The sequence below is a fragment of the Ranitomeya imitator genome, chromosome 2, assembly GCF_032444005.1.
Source record: "Ranitomeya imitator isolate aRanImi1 chromosome 2, aRanImi1.pri, whole genome shotgun sequence".
Lineage (NCBI taxonomy): Eukaryota > Metazoa > Chordata > Amphibia > Anura > Dendrobatidae > Ranitomeya > Ranitomeya imitator.
This window is the reverse complement of record NC_091283.1, coordinates 160,973,819-160,989,764: the sequence shown is the minus strand read 5'-3', so window position 1 is coordinate 160,989,764 and position 15,946 is coordinate 160,973,819. Positions and strand designations below refer to the sequence as shown.

The 15,946-nt window shown below is 42.9% G+C and overlaps 1 protein-coding gene across 8 annotated transcripts in view; it reads left to right on the top strand.

Moving 5' to 3' along the window:
- Positions 1–15,946, top strand: part of EXD3 (exonuclease 3'-5' domain containing 3) — a 356,324-nt gene that overhangs the window by 63,814 nt on the left and 276,564 nt on the right. For 2 of the 8 annotated variants that reach the window (XM_069747671.1, XM_069747667.1), the window contains one exon: positions 7,402–7,484. The exons of 5 other annotated variants lie outside the window; for them this stretch is intronic. The gene's annotated coding sequence lies outside the window, so the exon portion shown is untranslated. Of the gene's footprint in view, positions 1–7,401; positions 7,511–15,946 lie in introns of all 8 variants that reach the window. One more of the 8 variants, XM_069747668.1, reaches the window with a different exon arrangement.

Sequence of the window (15,946 nt, the reverse complement as noted above, 5' to 3'; positions counted from 1 at the left end):
CGCTGGCTTTCTGCAGCTGCTGGGCGTTCAGGTTTGACGCTACTAAAGGGAATGAATATTCACTTCATTCCACGCCTATCGGAGTGGAGAGCAGTGATTATTCATTGCCTTAAAGGGAACCTGTCACCCCCCCCAGGCGTTTTTAACTAAAAGAACCACCTTGTGCAGCAGTAATGCTGCATTCTGACAAGGTGGCTCTTTTAGTTCTGGGTGCTGTAACTGCCGAAATAATCAGTTTTGTAATTTGTCCTAAATACCTTTTCTTCAGTCAAGGAGGCAGGCCTTTCCCCCTGCTGCAGACGCCACACAGCCGTCACTCAAATCTTCTTGGCGCCGGGCGCCGCCTCCTCACAGCGGTTTTGAAATCAGCCGGTGCCTGCGCTCTTTTCTCATTGCCTTGGGCAGGCGCAGTGAGCGCTGCCCTTCTGTCCTCATATGCAGTCCAGCTGTATAGAAAATACACAAGTGCGACACCATTCTAAAAACTGCACCCCTCAAGGTGCTCAAAATCACATTCAAGAAGTTTATTAACCCTTCAGGTGTTTCACAGGAATTTTTGGAATGTTTAAAAACAAAATGAACATTTAACTTGTTTCACAAAAAATGCATTTCAGATCCAATTTGTTTTATTTGTTTGATTTTCCAATGCAGAATTGGCTGGAATTGAGATAGGATGCCATGTCGCATTTGGAGAGCCCCTGATTTGCATAAACAGTAGAAACCCCCTACAAGTGACATCATTTTGGAAAGTAGACCCCCTGATGAACTTATCTAGGTGTGTGGTGAGCACTTTGATCCACCAAGTGCTTCACAGAAGTTTATAATGTAGAGCCGTAAAAATAAAAAATCATATTTTTTCACAAAAATATTTTCACCCCCAATTTTGTGGGGGTAAACCACTGTTTAAGCTCATGGTAGAGCTCGGAAGGGAAGGAGCGCCATTTGACTTTTCAATGCAAAATTGGCTGGAATTGAGATAGGACTCCATGTCTCGTTTGGAGAGCCCCCGATGTGCCTAAACAGTGAAACCCCCCACGAGTGACACCATTTTGGAAAGTAGACTCCCTAAGGAACTTATCTAGATGCGTTGTGAGAACTTTGAACCCCCAAGTGTTTCACTACAGTTAATAACGCAGAGCCGTGAAACTAAAAAATCTTTTTTCCCACAAAAAAGATTTTTTTAGCCCCCAGCTTTGTATTTTCCCAAGTGTAACAGGAGAAATTGGACCCCAAAAGTTGTTGTCCAATTTATCCTGAGTACGCTGATACCCCATATGTGGGGGGGAAACCACCGTTTGGGCGCATGGCAGAGCTCAGAAGGGAAGAAGCGCCATTTGAATGCAGACTTGGATGGAATGGTCTGCGGGCGTCACGTTGCATTTGCAGAGCCCCTGATGTACCTAAACAGTAGAAACCCCCCACAAGTGACCCCATAATGGAAACTAGACCCCCCAAAGGAACTTAACCATTTTGGAAAGTGGACTTGCTAAGGAACTTATCTTGATGTGTTGTGTGAATTTTGAACCCCCAAGTGTTTCACTACAGTTTATAACGCAGAGCCGTGAAAATAAAAAATCATTTTTGCGGAAAAAATAAGACTTTTTAGCCCCCAGTTTTGTATTTTCCCAAGGGTAACAGGAGAAATTGGAACCCAAAATTTGTTGTCCAATTTGTCCTGAGTACGCTGATACCTTTGTCCTGAGTATGCTGATACTCCATATGTTGGGGTAAACCCCTGTTTGGGCGTACGGGAGAGCTCGGAAGGGAAGGAGCACTGTTTTACTTTTTCAATGCAGAATTGGCTGGAATTGAGATCGGATGCCATGTCGCATTTGGAGAGTCCCTGATGTGCCTAAACAGTGGAAACCCCCCCAATTCTAACTGAAACCCTAATCCAAACACACCCCTAACCCTAATCCCAACCCTAACCATAACCCTAACCACACCCCTAACCCGAACATGCCCCTAATCCCAGCCACATCCCTAACCCGAACACGCCCCTAACCCTAATTCCAACCCTAACCACACCCCTAACTCCAACACCCCCTAATCCCAACCGTAAATGTAACCCTAACTTTAGCCCTAACCCTAACTGTAGCCCTAACCCTAATGGGAAAATGAAAATAAATACATTTTTTAATTTTATTATTTTTTCCGAACTAAGGCGGTGATAAATGTGCGTTTGATTTACTATTTATATCTGGTTTTTATAGCGGGTTTTTATGTTTGGCAGCTGTCGCACACTAAAAGACGCTTTTTATTGCAAAAAATAGTTTTTGTGTTACCAAATTTTGAGAGTTATAATTTTTCCATATTTTGATCCACATAGTCATGTGAGGACTTGTTTTTTGCGGGACAAGTTGACGTTTTTATTGGTACCATTTTTGGGCACATGACCTTTTTTGATCGCTTTTTATTCCAATTTTTGTTAGGCAGAATGAACAAAAACCAGCAATTTATGAATTTATTGGGGGGGGGGGGGGGGGCATTTATACCGTTCCACGTTTGGTAAAATTGATAAAGCAGTTCTATTCTTCGGGTCAGTACGATTACAGCGATACCTCATTTATGTCTTTTTTATATTTTGGCGCTTTTATACAATAAAAACAATTATATAGAAAAAATAATTATTTTTGCATCGCTTTATTCTGAGGGGTATAACTTTTTTTTTTCCCCGCTGATGACGCTGTATGGCTGCTCATTTTTTGCGGGACAAGATGACGTTTTCATCGGTGCCATGTTTATTTATATCCGTCTTTTTGATCGCGTGTTATTCCACTTTTTGTTCGGCGGTATGATGATAATGCATTGTTTTTTGCCTCTTTTTTTTACGGTGTTCACTGAAGGGGTTAATTAGTGGGACAGTTTTATAGGTCGGGTCGTTACGGATGCGGCGATACTAAATATGTGTACTTGTATTTTTTTTTTAACAATATTTTTTTTCCTCTTTATTTAGGATTTTTTTTTTTTTTTTTTTTTTTTTTACACGTTAATATTTTTTTTTTATACTTTGTCCCAGGGTGGGACATCATTGCAGAGTGTCAGATCAGCGATCTGACAGGTAGTGCAGGAGGCTTGCCGGGCCTGCTTGCAAGCCACCTCCCTGAAGGACCCCCACGCCCATCTTGGATCCAGGGCCTGCAGGGAGGAGAACGGAGGAGACGCTCGGAACAACGCGATCACATCGCGTTGTTCTGAGGGTCTCAGGGAAGCACGCAGGGAGCCCCATCCCTGCGCTATGCTGCCAGAACACTGCGATCATGTTTGATCGCAGTGTTCCGGGGGTTAAAGTGCCGGGAGCGGTCCGTGACTGCTCCTGGCACATAGTGCCGGATGTTAGCTGTCACCCGGCTGCGATCAGCTGCACTCCCACTCTGAGCGCGGCTGATTGCTTTTGATGTACTATCCCAATCCCTTGGAATTAAGTCCCAGGTCACCTCGACGGGATAGTACGTCAGATGGCAGAAAGGGGTTAATAAACAAGATAGTCATGCTGTACAAAATAATTTATACATAACATTTCCCATATGCCTAATTTACATCTGCATCATTTTTTAAACATAATTTTTTGTTGTTGTTAGGAAGTTTGGGTCAAAAGTTGATTAGCAATTTCTTTTTTTTTTTTTAACTAAATTTACAAAACCATTTTTTTGGGACCACATCACGTTTCAATTGACTTTGGGAGTCCTATTTGACATAAAATACCCAAAAGTGGCACCATTCTAAAAACTACACCCCTAAAAGTGCTCAAAACTACATTCCGGAAGTTTATTAACCCTTTATGTGCTTCACAGGTATTAAAGGGACACTGTCACCTGAATTTGGAGGGAACAATCTTCAGCCATGGAGGCGGGGTTTTGGGGTGTTTGATTCACCCTTTCCTTAACCGCTGGCTGCATGCTGGCTGCAATCTTGCACAGTGCAGGCGTGAACTATGGAGGACAGAGAATGAACTTCAATCCAATATTGCAGCCAGCATGCAGCCAGCGGGTAAGGAAAGGGTGAATCAAACACCCAAAAACTCTGCCTCCATGGCTGAAGATTGTTCCCTCCAAATTCAGGTGACAGTGTCCCTTCAATCCCTTCCCGACCTTGGACATACTCAGTACGTCGTGGTCGGTTGGTACTTGCCATTACCGACAGTAGACGTACTGAGTACATCCAGGCTATTTTGCGCCCGACTGCTGGCGTGTGCCAGCTGATTCTGACAGCTGACACCCAGCACTCTGTGCAGGAGCGGTGCACATTGGCACACTCGGGGGAAGTTTTACAGCAAACTAAGGTCCATTTTTTTCCTATTAACCATTAGAAAAATTTAAAACTTTGGGCTAAAACAACATTTTAGAGGTAAAAATTCAATTCTTCTTTCTTCACTGTCCAATGGTATAAAAATCTGTAGGCACATGTGGTGTCAATATAAGCACTGCATCCCTAGATGAATTCATTGGGTAGCTTAGTTTGTAAAATTAAGTTATATATGGGGGCCTTCTGCTGTGCTGGCACCTCAGAGGCTCTGCCAATGTGACATGGCACCCTCAAACCATTCCAGCAAAATCTGATCTCCAATATGGTGCTTCTGAGCTTTGCACTGTTCCTCAAGAGTAGTTTTTGACAACATATAGGGTATCCATGTACTCCAGAGAAATTTTACAATTCCTTTTTGGCGTCCATTTTCTCCTGCTATCCTTGTGAAAATGAAAACATTTGGCTACAACAACAGTTTTGTGGGAACATTTTTTTTTTTAAATTTCCACAGATCAACGTTGTAAACTTCTGTGAAGCACCTGGGTGTTCAAGGTACTCACCACATATCTAAATAAATTCCTTGAGTATCCAAAATGGAGTCAGTTGTGGAGGTTTTCCACTGTGTAGGCACACAGGGGCTCTCTAAACATGACACCCGCACACAATTTCATCAAAGTCTGCATTCCATAACATCACTCTTTCCTTTTTGAGCCCTGCCATGCACCCAAACAGTAGTTTTCCCCTACATATGGGGTATCGATGTACTTAGGAGACATTGCACAACAATTTGTATACTGCAATATCTCCTTTCACCTTTTGTGAAAATGCAACATCTTGGGCTAAAAAAACATTTTTGTGCGAAAAATGCTTTTTTCCTTACCCTAAGGGGTCTAGTTTTCAAAATGGTGTCTATTGTGGGAGGTTCCACTGCTTAAGCACATCAGGGGCTCTCCAAACGTGACATTGCATCCTTTGATTATTCCAGCATAATTTGCATTCAAAAAGTGAAATGGCCGCTCCTTCCCTTCTGAGCCCTTCCACGTGCCAAAACAGTGGTTTTCCTCCTAATATGGGGTATTGGAATGCTCTGGAGGAACTCGCAACAAATTTTGTGGTCATTTCAAATTTAATGTGGTCCCTTAATTAAAAAAAAAAAGGTTTTGTAAGTTGGGTTGAAAAAATTAGAAATAGCTGGTTAGATTTTAATCCTTATAACGTTCTAACAAAAAAAAGTTTCAAAAATTGTGCTGATGTAAAGTCAACATGTGGAAAATTTTTTATTAACTATTTTGTGTGACATAGGTTCACTTTAAATCAGAGAGTTGTCGATAGGATTTTGCTGAGTAAACTACAGACACTGTCAGGTTGGCGCTGGTTGATGAAATCTGTCTTGTGGTTGTTGTTTATTCTTTATTTGCAAATTTTATTTAATGAGATTCTCGTGCTTTGGGGTGGCCTGTGGGCAGGGCTTTATTTGGTGCTTTGCTTACATATTCATCTGTATGGGCTTATGACAGGACACCGATCCCTCAGTTACCTGCCCTCTATTTTACATACTGAATATAATATGGCTTGAAAACAAAAAAATCACGTTCAGCAGGAAGGTGGCAGCGCCTGCGCTGTAGCATGATGCGGTGGATAATATGCATATTTCTGTTTTATTTAGACAATTTTTTTTCCAAACAAAACTATATCTTCATCAAAATGGCACCTGCGCACTAGCATCTATTGCGTTCCAATAGCTGCTACTGCGCAAGCGCTGCCGGCGCCATCTTGATGAAGCCTATATTGTTTTTTCCTTCCTGTTATGTCACTTTGTATTCCTGAAAAGCACCTGAAGGGTTAATAAGTTAGCTGACAGCAATTTTGAATGCATTGAGTGGTGCAGTTTTTAAAATGGTATCACTTTTGAGGATTTTACTACATATAGATCCACCAAAGTCACTTCAAACCTGAATAGGTCCCTAAAAAAGTCATTTTTGTAAATTGACGTGAAAAAATGAATATTTGCTGTTAGTTTTAAACCTTCTAGCATCCTAACAATATAAAAGGATATTTTAAAAATGATGCTTATGTAAAGCAGACATGAGGTAAATGTTGTTTAATGACTATTTAGATTGTGAGCCCCATCGGGGACAGTGACGATGTGTGCAAAATGTAAAGCGCTGCGGAATATGTTAGCGCTATATAAAAATAAAGATTATTATTATTATTATTTTGTGGTGTGACTGTCTGAATTAAAGGTATAATCAGTCAGTTTGAAAATTGCTAATTTTTAGAATTTTTTGACACATTTCTGATATTTTTTATAAATAAACGCAGAAAATATTGACATACGGTAAATTTACTATTGACATAAAGTACAATGTGTCACAAAAAAAACATTCTCAAAATCCATGATATATGTTGAAGTGTAAGGGTATGTTTCCACGATCAGGATGGCCGGCGGTATCGCCGGAGCGGCTTAGCCGCTCTGCGGTAAGCCCCGCCCCCTTTCTGGGACGCGATGATGCCAGATGTGTTCACAGCACACATCCGGCATCATCGCTCCCCACCATAGGGCCCTGTGCTATATCTTGCGGCGACGCAGCGTCGCCGCAAGATATACGGACATGCTGCGATCTGAAAAGACGCGCAGCATGTCCGGAGTCGCAGGGCCGCCGCGTGCGTGTTACCACGCATAGTGGAGACGGGATTTCATTAAATCCCCTCCACTATGCTGTAACATCTGGACGCTGCGTGTCTGACGCTGCGGCTCTATGCAGCGTCAGACACGCAGCGTTTCCTGATCGTGGAAACAGACCCTAAGAGTTATTACCACATAAAGTGACACTGGTCAGATTTTAAAAAAATTGGCCCTGTCACTAAGGGGTTAAACCCACAGATACTTCCCAGAATTTTATAACGTTGATTGTGCAAATTAAATTACATTTTTCCCCACAAACATGTTCATTTTTCCCTAAATTTTCCATTTCCATAAGGGATACAAGAGGAAATGGACCAAAAATGTTTTTGTGCAATTTTTCCTGAGTAAGCTGATAACACATATGTGGTGGAAAACTAGTGTAGGCAGGGCTCAGAAGGGAACTTCTGGACTTTTGGAGCAAAAAATTGGCTGGTAAAGATAGTAAACACCATGTCATGTCATGTTTGCAGAGCCCGTGATGTGCCTAACCAGTGGAAACCCCCACAAGTTACCCCATATTGGAAGCGACACCCCTCAAGAAATTTATCTAGAGGTGTGGTGAGCAGCTTGATCCCACAGGTGTTTTACAGACTTTTATAACTTTGAACCGTGAAAATGAAATATTACATTTTTCCCACAAACATGTTCCTTTTGCGCCAAAAAATATAACTACTATAATACTGCCTCTGTGTAAAAGAATATAACTGTGATGCTGAGTCACTTCTCACCACAAGGCCGTGAGTCAGGATAGCCAAGGAGTCCAAGGTCAGAAGCCAGGAGGGTTCATCATAAACAGAAGGAAGAGGCAAAGGTGTAGTCGGGTAACCTTCCATGGTCCGCATATTAAGAGGTTAGCAGATCAGAGCAGAAGGGGTTAAATAGACGGATGATCAGAACGAGGTCCAAGGTCAGACAAGGAAAGATCTACAAAATAGAATGCAAGGCACAAAGGAACAAATCACACAGTAGCTGAATGTACGTCTGGCAGAGGTCTGGGAGAAACAGCTCAGTTAAGTAGCCTGGCAATGACCTGGGACAATGAACACCTGGAGACAGCCACGCCTCCCAGTCTCAGACTGGATGGCTGAGCTGTCCATCAACACACCAACAGCTCAGTATGCCCCATCTACAGACTGGACGACTGAACTGTCCATCAAAGTACTGACAGCTCCAGCTCGCCCCTGTACCAGATGGGACTGCTGAGCTGTCAGTAACTGCATCCCAAACACACTGAGGAGTGGAACTGCAGCAGTACCCCCTCTTCTGGGTGGGCATCGGACCTCCATCCTTCTTTGGAGATTTTAGATGAAAGGCCCTGACTAACCAATTGGACTTCACATCTCGAGCTGGGACCTAGGATCTCTACTCTGGTCAGTATCCCCTCCAGTGGATGAGGGATGAGGTATTGGAGGGAATTTCAGACCCTACGAGAATCCACAACCATCTGAACCTCATACTCCAAGCCACCTTCAACCGAAACCGGAGGAGGTGGGGATGAGGGAGACCATGCTGAAGGGACAAGCTCCTTTTAATAGGGATTTATAGAACATGTTAGGGATGCAAAAAGATGGAGGAGGCTTTAATCTGAATGCAATCGGATTTACCTTCTTTAGGATCTCCTATGGACCAATAAAGTTTGGACCCAAATATTATTATCAATCTTTTAAAAAAAGACCCACCGAACGTCCTCTATTGGCCTTCCATTTTTGGCAAATCTAAGCACTCCCAGTTTTCCTTTAAACCTACTTCCAGACATCCCCAAGTGTCTGTACGGTGACCTTCACCCCAGGACATTCAGAATAAAATCCTAGAAAATTCACCAAAATGGGAATGAAAAGCATAGTTGCAGAAAAATGGTGAGGTTCCAGTAGATTGGTTTACTTGACTGTTAAAAGCAAACTCCGCGAGAGGTAAAAAGCAAGACCAGTCCTCCTGCCCAGCTGCCACAAAGCACCTTAAATTTTGTTCCAAAGATCGATTTGTCCTCTCAGTCTGACCGTTTGTTTCAGGGTGGTAATCAGATGAAAATGAGAAGTCAATCCCAAATTTGCTGCCAAAAAGTTCTCCAGAATTTAGAGACAAATTGTACTCCCCTATCACACACAATATTAAGAGGGATCCCATGTAACCTTACAATATGAGAAATAAACAACCTAGAGAGAGACTCTGCATTGGGTAATCCTGACAAAAGAACAAAATGATCTTGTTTGCTGAATCTGTCAACTGCCACCTAGTTTTCCCACCAGACAGAGGCAAATCCGTAATGAAATCCATGGACAAATGAGTCCATGGTCTTTGTGTCTATGACTGACTTAGCGCATGCACAGACTTCATAAACGGTTACAAAATCTGTAATATCATTATGCATGGATTTCCACCAGTGTAGCAATGACTTTCAGTAAAGCCGAAACGCCATGATGACCACTCAAGATGGAATCATGAAACTCCTCTTAGGCTGGAGTCACCCTAAATGTATGAAAATTTGGTCAGACTCTCCCTGCTGAGAGTTGCATGAGTGTAATGCCAGTGTCATGTGAGTACAATCTGATTTTTCACAACTAGCATCCGATTTACATCTGATTGCAATGCGATTTTTAACATGAGTTTTTACATAGAGCAAATCTTTTCAAAGGAAATATTCATCAAAACGCACTCACATATACACTACTGTTCAAAACTTTAGGGTCACCCAGACAGTTGTGTTTTCCATGAAAACTCATACTTTTATTAATCAAATGAGTTGCCAAATGAATTTAAAATCTAGTCCAGACATTGACAAGGATCAATTTTTTTTTTATTTGAAATAATAATTTTCTCCTTCAAACTTTGCTTGCTTCAAATAATGCTCCTTTTACAGCATTGCAGACCTTTGGCATTCTAGCAGTTCATTTGCTGAGGTAATCTGGAGAAATTTCCCCCCTTGCTTCCAGAAGCCCCTCTCCGAAGTTGGTTTGGCTTGATGGGCACCTTTTGGTACCATACGGTCAAGCTGCTCCCACAACAGCTCAATGGGGTTGAGATCTGGTGACTGCGCTGGCCACTCCATAACAGATAGAATACCAGCTACCTGCTTCTTCCCTAAATAGTTCTTGCATTATTTGGAGGTGTGCTTTCGGTCATTGTCCTGTTGCAGGATGAAATTGGCTCCAATCAAGCGCTGTCCACAGGGTATGGCATGGCGTTGCAAAATGGAGTGATAGCCTTCCTTATTCAAAATCCCTTTAAAAATAACATCTAGTAATGTGAACAGTATTAAGGGAAATTGGACGAATCATGCGGTATATGACCATCTCTGGTATCTGGAAGCAGACATCATCTTCCTGCAGGAGACTGGACTGACAGCTATGGGTTTTATGAGCGAGGCTGAGGACATGGCGGTCCGGTCCATCTTTTGGATCACTGGCTTTGGAGCCTATTGTCAGGGTCACTATCCTTTTTAACACCAAAATATGACAGTACATAGGATGACAGCGGTTGTTATGGGAAGCTTTCTGGTCCTGAAAGTCATTGTGCATGGTAGATTACTTTGTCATGTTAATATATATGGGCCACAGACTGTGAATGACAGGGTTCAGTTGTTTATTAATGTCAAGCTGTGTCCCTACACCGCTTTTCCACTGGTAGTGGTTGGGGACTTTAATGTTGTAATGACATCAGATGACAGCTCCTCAGGCAGTACCGTCACCAGTAATGGCAAGGTGGAAAATAACATTCTACAGGCCGGATTAGGTGATGTTTTTACTTGGGGAGATCGAAAGCCAAAATTCACCTATTTCTGTTCCAATATATGCAGTATGATTGGTCTGGACTTTGCGAGTCCCATGCAAGTTGCCAGTGCCATGAGTCATCCCATACTCAAACCATTTTGTCCTGTGGGGCCACTAAACGTTGGTAAAGGGATGTGGAAGCTATATTCCAGCTTCCTGGATGATGTGTCTGTTCAAAGATGTGTCTACTCCGTTTTTGGGTCATCTACTCAGAGTGGACTTCTGTGATAACATGGTCGACTGTGTTATGATCCGGTGACCTTGGAGCCGCATGGAACTTTCTCTGAGTTGGTGGAAACTGTACTGACCGCAAATCCTGAACTTAACACCGCAACTAGAAGTAGCCGTGGGGTGTGCCTAACAAATCCTAGACACCTCGACACAGCCGGAGGACTAAATACCCTTATAGATGGAAATAGGAATTCTACCTTGCCTCAGAGCACAACCCCAAAGGATAGGCAGCCCCCCACAAATATTGACTGTGAGTAGTAGAGGAAAAGACACACGCAGGCAGGAAACAGGATTTAGCAAAAGAGGCCACTCTAGCTAAAATAGGAAAGGATATGACAGAATACTAAGCGGTCAGTATTAAAACCCTTCCAAAAATATCCACAGCAGAAAATACAAAAAATTCCACCATCTAACTAAAGATGTGGAGCGTATATCTGCAACTCCAGAGAATCCAACAAGACTGAGAAAACACTGACACAGTCTAAGCTGGACAAGAGAAAACAAATGAATAGCACAGAATTATTAAGCACACAGCATGTGTGCCACAGAAACAAAAACCAGACACTTATCTTTGCTGAATTGGCAGCAAGGCAGGAGGAACCAGACAAGGATCCAAAACCTCCCAGAACCATGGACAACTGGCAAGAACTAGGGTTGAGCGACTTTTACTTTTATAGGATCGGGTCGGGTTTCACGAAACCCGACTTTCTCAAAAGTCGGGTCGAGTGAAATCGGCCGATCCTATAGAAAAGTCGGGGTCGAGGTCGGCCGAAACACGAAACCCAATGCAGTGCAATGGGATACTATGGTTCCCAGGGTCTGAAGGAGAGGAAACTCTCCTTCAGGCCCTGGGATCCATATTTAAGTGTAAAATAAAGAATTAAAATAAAAAATATTGCTATACTTACCCTCTGACGCGCCCTGGTACTAACCGGCAGCCTTCCTTCCTTAGAATCAGCGCGTCAAGGACCTTAGATGACGTCGCGCGACCAATCACAAGCCGCGACGTCATCTAAGGTCCTTCACAAGCTGATTCTAAGGAAGGAAGGCTGCCGGTTAGTACCAGGGCGCGTCAGAGGGTAAGTATAGCAAGATTTTTTATTTTAATTCTTTATTTTACACTTAAATATGGATTCCGATACCGATTTCCGATATTGCAAACATATCGGAACTCGGTATCGGAATTCCGATACCAGATTCAGAAGATCGCCGACCTCATGGCCGACCACACACAGGGGTCGGGTCGGGTTTCATGAAACCCGACTTTGCCAAAAGTCGGCGACTTCTGAAAATGGCCGACCCGTTTCGCTCAACCCTAGCAAGGGCTAAAGAATCCTGCACACCTAAATACCCCAGTCAGAACTGCAATCAGCTGATACACCTGGCCAGGACTGCAACTCAGGGACAACTGCATTACCACCTACAACCACTGGAGGGAACCCAAAAGCAGAATTCACAACACGACTGGCAGGAAGACATCAAGGATGATATCAGATCCCTCTTGAAAAGACTTGTCATTGTAATAAAGAAGGAGTAAGGGTACCGTCACACAGTGCAATTTTGATCGCTACGACGGCACGATTCGTGACGTTCGAGCGATATAGTTACGATATTGCAGTGTCTGACACGCTCCTGCGATCAGGGACCCCGCTGAGAATCGTACGTCGTAGCAGATCGTTTGAAACTTTCTTTCGTCGTCTAGTGTCCCGCTGTGGCGGCATGATCGCATGGTGTAACATATATCGTATACGATGTGCGCATAGTAACCAACGGCTTCTACATCGCACATACGTCATGAAATTATCGCTCCAGCGTCGTACATTGCAAAGTGTGACAGCAGTCTACGACGCTGGAGCGATATTGTTACGATGCTGGAGCGTCACGAATCGTGCCGTCGTAGCGATCAAAATTGCACTGTGTGACGGTACCCTAAGTTTAGCCAGTACCTAAGCCTGTGTAAAGAATTAGTCACTATTTGGTGGGTGGGAATGACAAAGAGAAGATTGACTGGCTGAAATCTGAGATAAAGCAATAACAATATATACCATACCTCTCTGATTCTTGAACGGAATTACGGATCCTAAGGGCCACCTGATCCCTTTGAGAATTGCTGAGAGCGGGTGGCCAATAAATCGGTCGTAGGTCTCACTGACTTCCAGGGTATATTGCAGAAATCTCAGGAGGGTATCCTGGGGGTGGGGAAATCTTTCTCCAGAGGAAAGCTTTGGATTTTCTGTGGAGCCTCACATCTGATCAGCTGGCACGATCCAGGAAGCTTGGTTCCCTCTGCAACTTATTCGGTAAGCGCTATAGCTTGCTGAATAAGCCCTGACCCGATGAAATTAGCTTATCTCTAGTATCTGCCTGCGCAGTTGCATCTATCGAGAAGTGATAAATGCTGCTGCGCAGGCGTTGCCACCATTTTGCTGGTTACATTTTTTTTGTAAAGACCACAATATAAACTAAACAAGTTTCTTGAGCGGCCATGTTTAAATGCCGCTGTTTGAGATTGACAGCGGCATTTAACATGTTATCAGCCACAGGTGGATAGCGATTACACCCGCGGCTGTTAGGGGCACATATCAGCTGACTAAATAATCTCTCATGTGCCAGAAAACATGCAGGCTCATCGCCAGAACCAACATGGAATGCAGGGACGTGTGTCCTATGATGTGCATATATACATTATAGGTCATGAAGGGGTTAATGGAGGAATTTTGCTCATTTTAATTTAACTTAATTTCTTACAATAAAAATATATTCCCCATGTACAAGAGTATAGCTACTATAATACTGCCCTTTTATGCAAGAATATAACAGCCATAATACTGCCCCCTATGTACAAGAATATAACTACTACAGTGGGGCAAAAAAGTATTTAGTCAGTCAGCAATAGTGCAAGTTCCACCACTTAAAAAGATGAGGTGTCTGTAATTTACATCATAGGTAGACCTCAACTATGGGAGACAAACTGAGAAAAAAAATTCAGAAAATCACATTGTCTGTTTTTTTTATCATTTTATTTGCATATTATGGTGGAAAATAAGTATTTGGTCAGAAACAAACAATCAAGATTTGTGGATCTCACAGACCTGTAACTTCTTCTTTAAGAGTCTCCTCTTTCCTCCACTCATTACCTGTAGTAATGGCACCTGTTTAAACTTGTTATCAGTATAAAAAGACACCTGTGCACACCCTCAAACAGTCTGACTCCAAACTCCACTATGGTGAAGACCAAAGAGCTGTCAAAGGACACCAGAAACAAAATTGTAGCCCTGCACAAGGCTGGGAAGACTGAATCTGCAATAGGCAAGCAGCTTGGAGTGAAGAAATCAATAGTGGGAGCAATAATTAGAAAATGGAAGACATACAAGACCACTGATAATCTCCCTCGATCTGGGGCTCCACGCAAAATCCCACCCCGTGGGGTCAGAATGATCACAAGAACGGTGAGCAAAAATCCCAGAACCACGCGGGGGGACCTAGTGAATGAACTGCAGAGAGCTGGGACCAATGTAACAAGGCCTACCATAAGTAACACACTACGCCACCATGGACTCAGATCCTGCAGTGCCAGATGTGTCCCACTGCTTAAGCCAGTACATGTCCGGGCCCGTCTGAAGTTTGCTAGAGAGCATTTGGATGATCCAGAGGAGTTTTGGGAGAATGTCCTATGGTCTGATGAAACCAAACTGGAACTGTTTGGTAGAAACACAACTTGTCGTGTTTGGAGGAAAAAGAATACTGAGTTGCATCCATCAAACACCATACCTACTGTAAAGCATGGTGGTGGAAACATCATGCTTTGGGGCTGTTTCTCTGCAAAGGGGCCAGGATGACTGATCCGGGTACATGAAAGAATGAATGGGGCCATGTATCGTGAGATTTTGAGTGCAAACCTCCTTCCATCAGCAAGGGCATTGAAGATGAAACGTGGCTGGGTCTTTCAACATGACAATGATCCAAAGCACACCGCGAGGGCAATGAAGGAGTGGCTTCGTAAGAAGCATTTCAAGATCCTGGAGTGGCCTAGCCAGTCTCCAGATCTCAACCCTTTAGAAAACCTTTGGAGGGAGTTGAAAGTCCGTGTTGCCAAGCGAAAAGCCAAAAACATCACTGCTCTAGTGGAGATCTGCATGGAGGAATGGGCCAACATACCAACAACAGTGTGTGGCAACCTTGTGAAGACTTACAGAAAACGTTTGACCTCTGTCATTGCCAACAAAGGATATATTACAAAGTATTGAGATGAAATTTTGTTTCTGACCAAATACTTATTTTCCACCATAATATGCAAATAAAATGATAAAAAAACAGACAATGTGATTTTCTGGATTTTTTTTTCTCAGTTTGTCTCCCATAGTTGAGGTCTACCTATGATGTAAATTACAGACGCCTCTCATCTTTTTAAGTGGTGGAACTTGCACTATTGCTGACTGACTAAATACTTTTTTGCCCCACTGTATAATACTTCTCCTACAATGAGGAAAAAAATATTTAGTCAGCCACCAATTGTGCAAGTTCTCCCACTTAAAAAGATGAGAGAGGGCCTGTAATTGACATCATAGGTAGACCACAACTATGAGCATCAAACTGGGAAAACAATTCCAGAAAATCACTTTGTCTGATTTGGCAAGATTTATTTTGCAAATTATGGAGGAAAATAAGTATTTGGTCACCTAAAAACATGCATATTTCTGGCTCTCACAGACCGGTAACTTCTTTAATAGGCCCCTTTGTCCTCCACTCATTACCTGTAGTAATGGCTCCTGTTTGAACTTATCAGCATAAAAGACACCTGTCCACAACCACAAACAGTCACACTCCAAACTCCACTATGGTGAAGACCAAAGAGCTGTCGAAGGACACCAGAAACAAAATTGTAGCCCTGCACCAGGCTGGGAAGACTGAATCTGCAATAGGCAAGCAGCTTGGTGTGATGAAATCAACTGTGGGAGCAATAAATAAGAAAATGGAAGACATACAAGACCACTGATAATCTCCCTCGATCTGGGTT